Genomic DNA, 13,327 nt, shown 5'->3' on the forward strand with positions numbered 1-13,327 from the left:
CCTCCACTGAGCACCCCCTGGAGCCCCCGGAGCACCTCCAGAGCCACCCCCCACTCTCCCCAGACTATGCCCGGGGAAGGGCCACTCTGGCTGGGCATGGCCTCCGCCGCGCACCCCCTGGAGCCCCCGGAGCACCTCCAGAGCCACCCCCCACTCCTCCAGACTCTGCCCGGGGAAGGGACACTCTGGCTGGGCATGGCCTCCACTGAGCACCCCCTGGAGCCCCCGGAGCACCTCCAGAGCCACCCCCCACTCTCCCCAGACTATGCCCGGGGAAGGGCCACTCTGGCTGGGCATGGCCTCCGCCGAGCACCCCCTGGAACCCCTCCAGAGCCACCCCCCACTCCTCCAGACTTTGCCCGGGGAAGGGCCACTCTGGCTGGGCATGGCCCCCACTGAGCACCCCCTGGAACCCCTGGAGCCCCCGGAGCACCTCCAGAGCCACCCCCCACTCCTCCAGACTCTGCCCGGGGAAGGGCCACTCTGGCTGGGCATGGCCTCCACTGAGCACCCCCTGGAGCCCCCGGAGCACCTCCAGAGCCACCCCCCACTCTCCCCAGACTATGCCCGGGGAAGGGCCACTCTGGCTGGGCATGGCCTCCACTGAGCACCCCCTGGAGCCCCCGGAGCACCTCCAGAGCCACCCCCCACTCTCCCCAGACTATGCCCGGGGAAGGGCCACTCTGGCTGTGCATGGCCTCCGCCGAGCACCCCCTGGAACCCCTGGAGCCCCTCCAGAGCCACCCCCCACTCCTCCAGACTCACCCCGGGGAAGGGCCACTCTGGCTGGGCATGGCCTCCGCCGAGCACCCCCTGGAACCCCTGGAGCTCCTCCAGAGCCACCCCCCACTCTCCCCAGACTCACCCCGGGGAAGGGCCACTCTGGCTGGGCATGGTCTCCACCAAGCACCCCCTGGAGCCCCCGGAGCACCTCCAGAGCCACCCCCCACTCCTCCAGACTCACCCCGGGGAAGGGACACTCTGGCTGGGCATGGCCTCCGCCGAGCACCCCCTGGAGCCCCCGGAGCACCCCCAGAGCCACCCCCCACTCTCCCCAGACTCACCCCGGGGAAGGGACACTCTGGCTGGGCATGGCCTCCACTGAGCACCCCCTGGAACCCCTGGAGCCCCGGGAGCACCTCCAGAGCCACCCCCCACTCTCCCCAGACTCTGCCCGGGGAAGGGCCACTCTGGCTGGGCATGGCCTCCGCCGAGCACCCCCTGGAACCCCCGGAGCACCTCCAGAGCCACCCCCCACTCCTCCAGACTCACCCCGGGGAAGGGCAACTCTGGCTGGGCATGGCCCCCACTGAGCACCCCCTGGAGCCCCCTGAGCACCTCCAGAGCCACCCCCCACTCTCCCCAGACTATGCCCGGGGAAGGGCCACTCTGGCTGGGCATGGCCTCCGCCGAGCACCCCCTGGAACCCCTGGAGCTCCTCCAGAGCCACCCCCCACTCCTCCAAACTCACCCCGGGGAAGGGCCACTCTGGCTGGGCATGGCCTCCACTGAGCACCCCCTGGAGCCCCCGGAGCACCTCCAGAGCCACCCCCCACTCTCCCCAGACTCACCCCGGGGAAGGGCCACTCTGGCTGGGCATGGCCTCCGCTGAGCACCCCCTGGAGCCCCTGGAGCCCCCGGAGACCCTCCAGAGCCACCCCCCACTCCTCCAGACTCACCCCGGGGAAGGGACACTCTGGCTGGGCATGGCCTCCGCCGAGCAGCCCCTGGAGCCCCCGGAGACCCTCCAGAGCCACCCCCCACTCTCCCCAGACTCACCCCGGGGAAGGTCCACTCTGGCTGGGCATGGCCTCCGCCGAGCACCCCCTGGAGCCCCCGGAGCACCCCCAGAGCCACCCCCCCACTCTCCCCAGACTCTGCCCGGGGAAGGGCCACTCTGGCTGGGCATGGCCTCCACCAAGCACCCCCTGGAGCCCCCCGGAGCACCTCCAGAGCCACCCCCCACTCCTCCAGACTCACCCCGGGGAAGGGACACTCTGGCTGGGCATGGCCTCCACTGAGCACCCCCTGGAGCCCCCGGAGCACCTCCAGAGCCACCCCCCACTCTCCCCAGACTATGCCCGGGGAAGGGCCACTCTGGCTGGGCATGGCCTCCGCCGAGCACCCCCTGGAGCCCCCGGAGCACCTCCACAGCCACCCCCCACTCCTCCAGACTCTGCCCGGGGAAGGGACACTCTGGCTGGGCATGGCCTCCACTGAGCACCCCCTGGAGCCCCCGGAGCACCTCCAAAGCCACCCCCCACTCTCCCCAGACTATGCCCGGGGAAGGGCCACTCTGGCTGGGCATGGCCTCCACTGAGCACCCCCTGGAGCCCCCGGAGCACCTCCAGAGCCACCCCCCACTCTCCCCAGACTATGCCCGGGGAAGGGCCACTCTGGCTGGGCATGGCCTCCGCCGAGCACCCCCTGGAACCCCTGGAGCTCCTCCAGAGCCACCCCCCACTCCTCCAGACTCACCCCGGGGAAGGGCCACTCTGGCTGGGCATGGCCTCCACTGAGCACCCCCTGGAGCCCCCGGAGCACCTCCAGAGCCACCCCCTTCACTCTCCCCAGACTATGCCCGGGGAAGGGCCACTCTGGCTGGGCATGGCCTCCGCCGAGCACCCCCTGGAACCCCTCCAGAGCCACCCCCAACTCCTCCAGACTTTGCCCGGGGAAGGGCCACTCTGGCTGGGCATGGCCCCCACTGAGCACCCCCTGGAACCCCTGGAGCCCCCGGAGCACCTCCAGAGCCACCCCCCACTCCTCCAGACTCTGCCCGGGGAAGGGCAACTCTGGCTGGGCATGGCCTCCACTGAGCACCCCCTGGAGCCCCCGGAGCACCTCCAGATTCACCCCCCACTCTCCCCAGACTATGCCCGGGGAAGGGCCACTCTGGCTGGGCATGGCCTCCACTGAGCACCCCCTGGAGCCCCCGGAGCACCTCCAGAGCCACCCCCCACTCTCCCCAGACTATGCCCGGGGAAGGGCCACTCTGGCTGGGCATGGCCTCCGCCGAGCACCCCCTGGAACCCCTGGAGCCCCTCCAAAGCCACCCCCCACTCCTCCAGACTCACCCCGGGGAAGGGCCACTCTGGCTGGGCATGGCCTCCACTGAGCACCCCCTGGAGCCCCCGGAGCACCTCCAGAGCCACCCCCCACTCTCCCCAGACTATGCCCGGGGAAGGGCCACTCTGGCTGTGCATGGCCTCCGCCGAGCACCCCCTGGAACCCCTGGAGCTCCTCCAGAGCCACCCCCCACTCTCCCCAGACTCACCCCGGGGAAGGGCCACTCTGGCTGGGCATGGTCTCCACCAAGCACCCCCTGGAGCCCCCGGAGCACCTCCAGAGCCACCCCCCACTCCTCCAGACTCACCGCGGGGAAGGGACACTCTGGCTGGGCATGGCCTCCGCCGAGCACCCCCTGGAGCCCCCGGAGCACCCCCAGAGCCACCCCCCACTCTCCCCAGACTCACCCCGGGGAAGGGACACTCTGGCTGGGCATGGCCTCCACTGAGCACCCCCTGGAACCCCTGGAGCCCCGGGAGCACCTCCAGAGCCACCCCCCACTCTCCCCAGACTCTGCCCGGGGAAGGGCCACTCTGGCTGGGCATGGCCTCCGCCGAGCACCCCCTGGAACCCCCGGAGCACCTCCAGAGCCACCCCCCACTCCTCCAGACTCACCCCGGGGAAGGGCAACTCTGGCTGGGCATGGCCCCCACTGAGCACCCCCTGGAACCCCTGGAGCCCCTGGAGCACCTCCAGGGCCACCCCCCCACTCCACCAGACTCAGCCCCGACCCGGGCACACTCTTCCCCGGGTCCTGGGCTCCGGGACTCCGGGGATGACCACCGGGGACCAGGCTCTCCCTCCGAACCCGGGGACCCACCCTTAAGCACCCCCTCGCGGGCTAAACCCCTTAGGGGCAGCCGCCTGGAAGCCCGTGCCCTTGGTACTCTGACATGGAAGCCCGTGCCCTTGGTACTCTTAACCACACTTTGAAATTTTTCGAGTATAGTGTACTATTTCGGTTTTTACTCTAAGTCCCTCAGGGGCATATGGTGCTATACTCTGAAGGTCAGATCACCTCCAGGCCCCAGGGGAGTGCTTTTCTGGGGTCAAACAGTGCACTGATGATGGGGGATTATTTCATTTAGCTCATTTTGGTGTTTTTTCACATTTTAACCCATTTTCACCCCTTTTGCTCACAACTTCGTACTACGGCCCGGAAAAACGACAGAGTCGATGGGTATAGTGTACTATTGCCGAAAAACGACAGAGTCCCTCGGGTATAGTGTACTATTGCCGAAAAACGACAGAGTCCCTCGGGTATAGTGTACTATTGCCGAAAAACGACAGAGTCCCTCGGGTATAGTGTACTATTGCCGAAAAACGACAGAGTCCCTCGGGTATAGTGTACTATTGGCTGGAAGCTCGGTTTTTTTTCTAAGTCCAGCAGGGGTATATGGTACTATATTCTGGTGGTCAGATCACCTCCAGGCCCCAGGGGAGTGCTTTTCTGGGGTCAAACAGTGCACTGATGATGGGGGATTATTTCATTTAGCTCATTTTGGTGTTTTTTCACATTTTAACCCATTTTCACCCCTTTTGCTCACAACTTCGTACTACGGCCCGGAAAAACGACAGAGTCGATGGGTATAGTGTACTATTGCCGAAAAACGACAGAGTCCCTCGGGTATAGTGTACTATTGCCGAAAAACGACAGAGTCCCTCGGGTATAGTGTACTATTGCCGAAAAACGACAGAGTCCCTCGGGTATAGTGTACTATTGGCTGGAAGCTCGGTTTTTTTTCTAAGTCCAGCAGGGGTATATGGTACTATATTCTGGTGGTCAGATCACCTCCAGGCCCCAGGGGAGTGCTTTTCTGGGGGCAAACTGTGCACTGATGATGGGGGATTATTTCATTTTGCTCATTTTGGTGTTTTTTCACATTTTAACCCATTTTCACCCCTTTTGCTCACATCTTCAAACTCGGGCCCTGATTACAAGTTCTGACCAAATGATGACAAACACGGTATTTATTATGTATTTTTTTCATTTTTTTTATTTTTCCAACTTATACATCCATCATTGGTGCCAGGCAGGTTGTGGAGAAAGCAGTGAAGAAAGGAGAGAGCCATCACAGAAAAGATGTCCATCCAGGGTCAAGGTACCCTGCACTTTTACATATCCAAATGACAGCATTTAAAGTTTTTTAGCGTATGGTATCTCTCGTTGCATGGAACCGCACAGAGGCCAACGCCACACTGACGGCACCTGTACTTTGTTTGCCGCCTGCCTTTGGTACGAGAGCGGTCAGAGCACACGGCGCAGTCTGGACGTCCCTCTGCTTGACAAAGCCAATGACGCTCTGTGAGTCTCTGTGGCATTTCACCCTCCGGTCTTGAGCGCCTTTCTTGTTTTTTGGAGTGATCAGCCAGTAATGCATCAATAATGTTCTGAATGTAAACCTTTAAAGGTTTGTGTGGGCCTGGAGTGGATTTGGTGTATATGATGTGTGAGTTGACAATACTTATGCTTATAATGGCATTGAATATGCGATGATACCATTTCCGGGACCTGTGTGGAAAGAGGTATGTCTTCATCCTCTGGTCAGCAGTGTCCACTCCACCCATGTAGGCGTTGTACTGGTCGACACATACAGGTCTTTTGATGTCACGGAAGCCAGTGTCATCTGTCTTGGATCGGATCCTCCTCTGAACACAATCATTTCCATGGACTGTGGACAACATGGTGAGACGTTTAGTATCGTGCCAAGCACAAGCCAGGAGTTTTCCCTTTCTGCAAAAAACTGGGTCATCTCCTTTTTTCAGCTGTAAGACACTTTTACCAAGGCATTTTGGCATCCCCAACCTGGTAATCCTTACCGTCCCACACAGTCCAGTTTCCAAATCTGCTAATTCATTTGCAATTACAGGCGAGGTATAGTAACTGTCCATGTAAATCTCGTGTCCTTTGCCCGTAAAGGGAGAAACCAACTCACGGACAACTGCGTGTGTTGCACTGATGTTGCTTGCATTATTTTTGTACTGTCCAGTGTGCATTGACCAGCGCAAAACATACCCTGAACAGCTTTCACTCAGGGCATACACTCTATAGCCATATTTGTCAGGTTTATTCGGAGAGTAACATTTTAGTGAAGATCTCCCCTTGAAAGCTATTGTCATTTCATCTAAAGAAAGCTCCTTGATTGGACTGTAAACTGCTGCAAATTTGGGAATAATCAAATCTATTATTGGGCGGACTTTGAACAGTTTATCGTGCCCGGGCTCGCCTGTTCTCACATAATCATTATTGTTGACAAAATGAAAGAACGAAAGAATGATTTCAAATCTGTTTCTTGACATTACATTTCCAAATCCAGGCGTTTGTGTAAGCCAAAATGTTCCCCAGTAATCCTCGATTTCAGGTTTCTCAACAAGGCCCATGGAGAGATGCAAAGCGAAGAAAGCTTTCATTTCGGTGACTGATACATCATACCACTCAAGAAATCTTGAATGTGGCTTCAGAATCATAGGTGCCATACACTGATGTGCATATCTATTTGTCTCATCAGTAATGAAAGTCCAAAACTGATCGGTCAGAAAGAGTGACAGAATATCAAATGGATTAGCATCCGTCAGATCCATCTCTCCTGTGTAGCCAACTGGGTCTTCAAAAGGTTTGATCCATGCCTCAAATACCTCGACCTCTCTCAGCATGTCCCAGCTCTCATCCACCGGGCAAGTTTTACTACAGCCACTGGTTCCACTGGTTCCTTGCCTCCGTCTGTCCTTTGCACCTGTCCGTTGTTTCGAAGTCCCTTCATCTCCACTTGGAAATCCATCGTCACTCTCGGGGAGATAATACCCTTCAGAGTCAGAATCTGCTGTAAATTGCATGCCACGTGTACTTCCTCCAGCCATTTTTTCCTTACCGGATCTGCCCTGGATCATACCTGGCTAATAAGAGGAAGTTGCACCGAACCGACCAATGACTGAAGTTATTCATTTTCTACTATTATTTCATAAATTTCCTTGTACGGTAAAGTCGCATTTCTGCGACTTTGGCGCTTAAAGGGTTAGTTTGTGTGAACTGTGAGTATACAGAATCAGATCCGTTATTACAGTAGCACAAATGACCGTACCTATACTTTGGTAAAAAAACACATCAAACTGCTGTCTCTTTTTAAAGGAGTTTGATGTGGTTGTTGTTACATCAAACTACTGCGTCCTTTAAAAGTCCACATCAAGCTAATGCTTTTTTTTAAAGTCTATTGCAATTGAGATGTCAGTCGAGAGCCGTAACAGCAGTAGTGCATCCAAGAAAGCTGTGTATTGAATGGATATAGAACCTTTAGTGAAGCAGGAGCCAACAGGCTATTCACATCCTTGTGTAGGGTCTCAAACTACAGGTATTCAGTTTACGATTAAGGAAGATTTCTTAGCAGAAACGAGACAAGACGGGGCACCAGGGTAAAACCCAAAAAGCTAAGATACGGTCCTTAATCACGCTCGTTAAAAGGTTTGAAGGGTGTTTCACGATTCAGGGACTTACGCATAGTCTAATCAAACAAACAATAGTCAATAACTCTTTCGTGTAGTTTATTTATCAAAAGGGCAATCAAAAAGGGCACCAGAGCAGAAATGCGCACAGGTAAATCACAGGTGATGTTATATCAGATTTAACAGCAGATTTCATGCAGATAATGTTAAACCAGGGTTTTGCCTTTGATAATCAAACGTGTCTATGCTAATCTATATCAAAAAGAGGGAAAGTGAGAAGCTAAGGGAGGAGGAACAGCTGAGTTCTACCCAAATCACGCCACAAAAGAACCGCACACTGAAGTCGGCTTACGATTTTGTAGAACTCGGTCCGGCTGGTCCTTGTCCGCGGACGAGATCCGTGGCGAGGCAGCGGCGTGGAGCGGTGTGGCGGGCGAAGGCAGTGGCGTGCCGCGATGTCCGTGACGCGGGGCGGCAGCGGTGGCGCGAGGTGGCGCGTGGCGATGTCCGGGAGTTCCTTAGCGGTAGAACGCTTTAGCTGCGTGTTAGCTCCTCACGCGGCCTTTACTCAGATGAGAACGTAGCGCTGATCCACGTAAACGGCGTAGATTACTTCAAAAATAGTAGAAGCGAAGTAGAAAAGAAAGTCTCTGTCCGGTTTAGCGCTTAAGCTTAGTTCCAGGTGTTTCCAGGTGTTTTCAGAGTTCAGGGGGGCGATGAGGCTGGCCTAGTCTTGTCGACCCACGTGGCGGACGCTTTGTTGAGACAAAGGAAAAATAAACAGGCTCGTCCGTGGAGACGGCTTCAAAGAGATAGACAAAGGCTTGAACAAAAAAAAAGGAAGAAGAGAGCAAGAAGAGAAGAGAGGAGAAGAGAGCGTTCCAAGCTCGGAGCGTCTTTTTGTCACCTAGCGCCGCAGGGCACGCTGGGAGCGAAAGGGGCGGGCGCTACTGCGACGACACGTTAAACACTTTTGGCAGTTTGTGCACATTATTCCTTGAGGTAGATACATTTTACATCTTCTTTCACCTGTGATGGGCACTCGAGTTAAAGCATTGGGAATATAAAACCTTAAACAGTGGAAAAATACGTAACACAAGGTGAAACATGAGGTGTACGGAGTTGATTCGGACAAACATTCATGGCATAATCACATAAAACATAGTTTTCATCAGGGCGTCCTCCTGTAAGACTGTGGGGGAGAAGGTCTGTTATCGCCAAAGTCACAGCGGCTCCCTGCGGTGAGGGAGAGAGGGAGAAAGAAAACCCCCCAATGTTCAAAGAGAGTTTTTCTGTTATCTGGCCGTGGAATGTCCATCTCCATTCCCCTACACTTGCAATGAGGTCAAATATAGGACAAACCCATTGTCAGGAGTGGGATTAGAACCCATTCCTCCACTTGTAGACCAAATTTGCTTACGCTTAGGTAGGAGTTTACCTTGACCCTGACACCTTGGACATTTCAGCGATGCTGACATTGAGCTCCCTTATCTCGAAGATAACGTTCCAAAAATCAGTACAAAGTAAATGCTTTGGCAACCTTACACTAGATGAAGTCTTTCCAATTATGTACAGTCCATATAAAGAGATGACTTTAACAGGTGATGAGAATTGAGTGAAATAGTTCAAATCTCATTGTTACAGAGGGTTTAATTCTTCTTCTTTCGGTTCCAACAGAAGAAAATTTATGACCAAGATTTCACGGGTTGTAATGGCAAGCAGTCCATAAAGCTTAAAATCAACTCCGCCCAACGTGGGGCTCGAACCCACGACCCTGAGATTAAGAGTCTCATGCTCTACCGACTGAGCTAGCCAGGCTGGCTGCCCAAAAGGCAAAAAAGGTCATAATGAAAACCCAGAATTTTTCAGTACTAAGTCTGGTAAATTAATCTGTCACTTTAATTTCTCAGTGAGTGGTCACAATTACAGTATAAGACATATGATACAGTTCACTCTGAATGTACTCAATGTTTTGACAGTACAGCATCTACGTAGTAGATTGGCCATCACATCACAATTCATCATTGGAAGTAACACTTCATTTGAAATCTTAAGCCAATACGACAATTTTTCATCCATTGTCACACATGTGCTTGTAAATTAGGGTGTAAAAATGGCTTCCTTTCCAAAGGAAATATTTTTTTTTTGTCAGGAGTGGGATTTGAACCCACACCTCCATTCAGAGACCAGAATCCCCTGTGGCGAGGAAGGAGTTTACCTTGAGTCTGGCGCCTTAGACCGCTCGGCCATCCTGACACTTTATTTATGTGAACTGTGAGTATACAGAATCAGATCCGTTATTACAGTAGCACAAATGACCGTACCTATACTTTGGTAAAAAAACACATCAAACTGCTGTCTCTTTTTAAAGGAGTTTGATGTGGTTGTTGTCACATCAAACTACTGCGTCCTTTAAAAGTCCACATCAAGCTAATGCTTCGTTTTAAAGTCTATTGCAATTGAGATGTCAGTCGAGAGCCGTAACAGCAGTAGTGCATCCAAGAAAGCTGTGTATTGAATGGATATAGAACCTTTAGTGAAGCAGGAGCCAACAGGCTATTCACATCCTTGTGTAGGGTCTCAAACTACAGGTATTCAGTTTACGATTAAGGAAGATTTCTTAGCAGAAACGAGACAAGACGGGGCACCAGGGTAAAACCCAAAAAGCTAAGATACGGTCCTTAATCGCGCTCGTTAAAAGGTCTGAAGGGTGTTTCACGATTCAGGGACTTACGCATAGTCTAATCAAACAAACAATAGTCAATAACTCTTTCGTGTAGTTTATTTATCAAAAGGGCAATCAAAAAGGGCACCGGAGCAGAAATGCGCACAGGTAAATCACAGGTGATGTTATATCAGATTTAACAGCAGATTTCATGCAGATAATGTTAAACCAGGGTTTTGCCTTTGATAATCAAACGTGTCTATGCTAATCTATATCAAAAAGAGGGAAAGTGAGAAGCTAAGGGAGGAGGAACAGCTGAGTTCTACCCAAATCACGCCACAAAAGAACCGCACACTGAAGTCGGCTTACGATTTTGTAGAACTCGGTCCGGCTGGTCCTTGTCCGCGGACGAGATCCGTGGCGAGGCAGCGGCGTGGAGCGGTGTGGCGGGCGAAGGCAGTGGCGTGCCGCGATATCCGTGACGCGGGGCGGCAGCGGTGGCGCGAGGCGGCGCGTGGAGCGGTGTGGCGGGCGAAGGCAGTGGCGTGCCGCGATGTCCGTGACGCGGGGCGGCAGCGGTGGCGCGAGGTGGCGCGTGGCGATGTCCGGGAGTTCCTTAGCGGTAGAACGCTTTAGCTGCGTGTTAGCTCCTCACGCGGCCTTTACTCAGATGAGAACGTAGCGCTGATCCACGTAAACGGCGTAGATTACTTCAAAAATAGTAGAAGCGAAGTAGAAAAGAAAGTCTCTGTCCGGTTTAGCGCTTAAGCTTAGTTCCAGGTGTTTCCAGGTGTTTTCAGAGTTCAGGGGGGCGATGAGGCTGGCCTAGTCTTGTCGACCCACGTGGCGGACGCTTTGTTGAGACAAAGGAAAAGTAAACAGGCTCGTCCGTGGAGACGGCTTCAAAGAGATAGACAAAGGCTTGAACAAAAAAAAAGGAAGAAGAGAGCAAGAAGAGAAGAGAGGAGAAGAGAGCGTTCCAAGCTCGGAGCGTCTTTTTGTCACCTAGCGCCGCAGGGCACGCTGGGAGCGAAAGGGGCGGGCGCTACTGCGACGACACGTTAAACACTTTTGGCAGTTTGTGCACATTATTCCTTGAGGTAGATACATTTTACATCTTCTTTCACCTGTGATGGGCACTCGAGTTAAAGCATTGGGAATATAAAACCTTAAACAGTGGAAAAATACGTAACACAAGGTGAAACATGAGGTGTACGGAGTTGATTCGGACAAACATTCATGGCATAATCACATAAAACATAGTTTTCATCGGGGCGTCCTCCTGTAAGACTGTGGGGGAGAAGGTCTGTTATCGCCAAAGTCACAGCGGCTCCCTGCGGTGAGGGAGAGAGGGAGAAAGAAAACCCCCCAATGTTCAAAGAGAGATTTTCTGTTATCTGGCCGTGGAATGTCCATCTCCATTCCCCTACACTTGCAATGAGGTCAAATATAGGACAAACCCATTGTCAGGAGTGGGATTAGAACCCATTCCTCCACTTGTAGACCAAATTTGCTTACGCTTAGGTAGGAGTTTACCTTGACCCTGACACCTTGGACATTTCAGCGATGCTGACATTGAGCTCCCTTATCTCGAAGATAACGTTCCAAAAATCAGTACAAAGTAAATGCTTTGGCAACCTTACACTAGATGAAGTCTTTCCATTTATGTAGAGTACATATAAAGAGATGACTTTAACAGGTGATGAGAATTGAGTGAAATAGTTGCAATCTCATTGTTACAGAGGGTTTAATTCTTCTTCTTTCGGTTCAAACAGAAGAAAATTTATGACCAAGATTTCAAGGGTTGTAATGGCAAGCAGTCCACTTTTTGATTCTCAGTTTGTTGGCAAGGAATGACTGATGTGGACCCATTTTGGATGAAAACCGTGTTTTGCGTTTGTGGAAATGAGCATCATGGAAGGATGTATGGGCTCTGTGGCGCAATGAGTCGCTAATGGTGAGAGAACATATTTGTTTTTTACAATGGAAAGTCTGCTCGCTTTACTATCTGATGAAAGGCACTGCTGAACGAGGTTCAATTGCCAAGTGTGCTTGAAAAAGTAAGCAAATACATCGGCATTATGTCAAATAACATTATCTTGCAATTTTTCCTCAATATCCAGATTAACTGCAGTATATTGAGTGCGCAATAAATTGGCGAGAGTCGATTGATTGAAAAACTTCCAGTTTTTTTATAGCTACATTGGTACAGGGGATTTAGCTTAAAGGTAGAAAGATTGATGCCCTCGCTCTCCATTAAACACAGTTGATTGGACAGGGGCTGAACTTTCGAATGTTGCTGGCTCGCTTTAAAAAAAAAAAAAGATATTGCGGCTTGTAGAGTCGCAATTATTATACCATGTGGGCTGTATGACTCTGTGGCGCAATTGGGCAGCGCGCTCTGCTGTTAACCGGGAGGTTGGTGGTTCGAGCCCACCCAGGGACGATTGGAAGAGCAATTGCAGGCAAAGTCTACGAGGTAAAATTGGTCAATGAATATCGACTAACAGGTTCGAGTAGCATTTTTGAAACGCAGGGTAAACTCCCAATGGATATGGAGTCCGTCGCCTTAACCGCTCGGCCACAACGATACGCTGATACACCGCCCCCTGTAAGTATTATCATTAGTAAGCCATGCCACCTCCCCGGCTTGACCTGCAGGTGTCGCAATTGCGCACGCGCCCGTTTTACTCTCTCTCTCTTTCTCTCTCTCTTTCTCTCTCTCTCTTTCTCTCTCTCTCTCTCTCTCTCTCTTTCTCTTTCTCTCTCTTTCACTCTACTTCTTCATCGTAAGGACATAATTTTTTTTTTTTTTTTTCATCCTTATTATTTAAAATAAAATAAAAATTGACACAATAGCATTTAAAAAAATATCTATATATTATTTTTCTCTTTTCGGCGTTGTCGCATTCTTTATTCAAAATAGTAGCGTGGCGGCGGCGGCGACCGACCGACCGACCGACACCCCTTTTACAAGCGAGCAACGCCATTATAGGCTTTCACCAGGATGGCCGAGCGGTTAAGGCTTCGGACTCAAGATCCGACGGGCGGTGGCCCTCGTGGGTTCGGATCCCATTCCTGGTATAAGCTTCTTGGACAAATATAAAAAATAAAAAAAACACAACACAGGAAATTTTTGGCGGCGGCAAGGCAACG

General features: G+C 52.8%; 3 non-coding genes across 3 annotated transcripts; 1 reads left to right on the forward strand and 2 right to left on the reverse strand.

Annotated features, from left to right (window-relative positions):
* Positions 1 to 9,251: 9,251 nt before the first annotated feature.
* On the reverse strand, positions 9,252 to 9,324 carry trnak-cuu (transfer RNA lysine (anticodon CUU)). The gene has a single exon. It is a non-coding gene; the product is annotated as a tRNA-Lys (tRNA).
* Positions 9,325 to 9,652: 328 nt separating this feature from the next.
* On the reverse strand, positions 9,653 to 9,762 carry trnal-caa (transfer RNA leucine (anticodon CAA)). The gene is made up of 2 exons: positions 9,725 to 9,762; positions 9,653 to 9,698 (listed from the first exon to the last, which is right to left on the reverse strand). It is a non-coding gene; the product is annotated as a tRNA-Leu (tRNA).
* Positions 9,763 to 13,172: 3,410 nt separating this feature from the next.
* trnal-caa (transfer RNA leucine (anticodon CAA)) lies at positions 13,173 to 13,255 on the forward strand. Its single transcript has one exon. It is a non-coding gene; the product is annotated as a tRNA-Leu (tRNA).
* The last annotated feature ends 72 nt before the right edge of the window (positions 13,256 to 13,327 follow it).

Source organism: Eucyclogobius newberryi, unplaced genomic scaffold, assembly GCF_026437365.1.
Source record: "Eucyclogobius newberryi isolate DKJ021-1_F unplaced genomic scaffold, fEucNew1.0.hap1 SCAF_83, whole genome shotgun sequence".
In the NCBI taxonomy this organism is placed as follows: domain Eukaryota; kingdom Metazoa; phylum Chordata; class Actinopteri; order Gobiiformes; family Gobiidae; genus Eucyclogobius; species Eucyclogobius newberryi.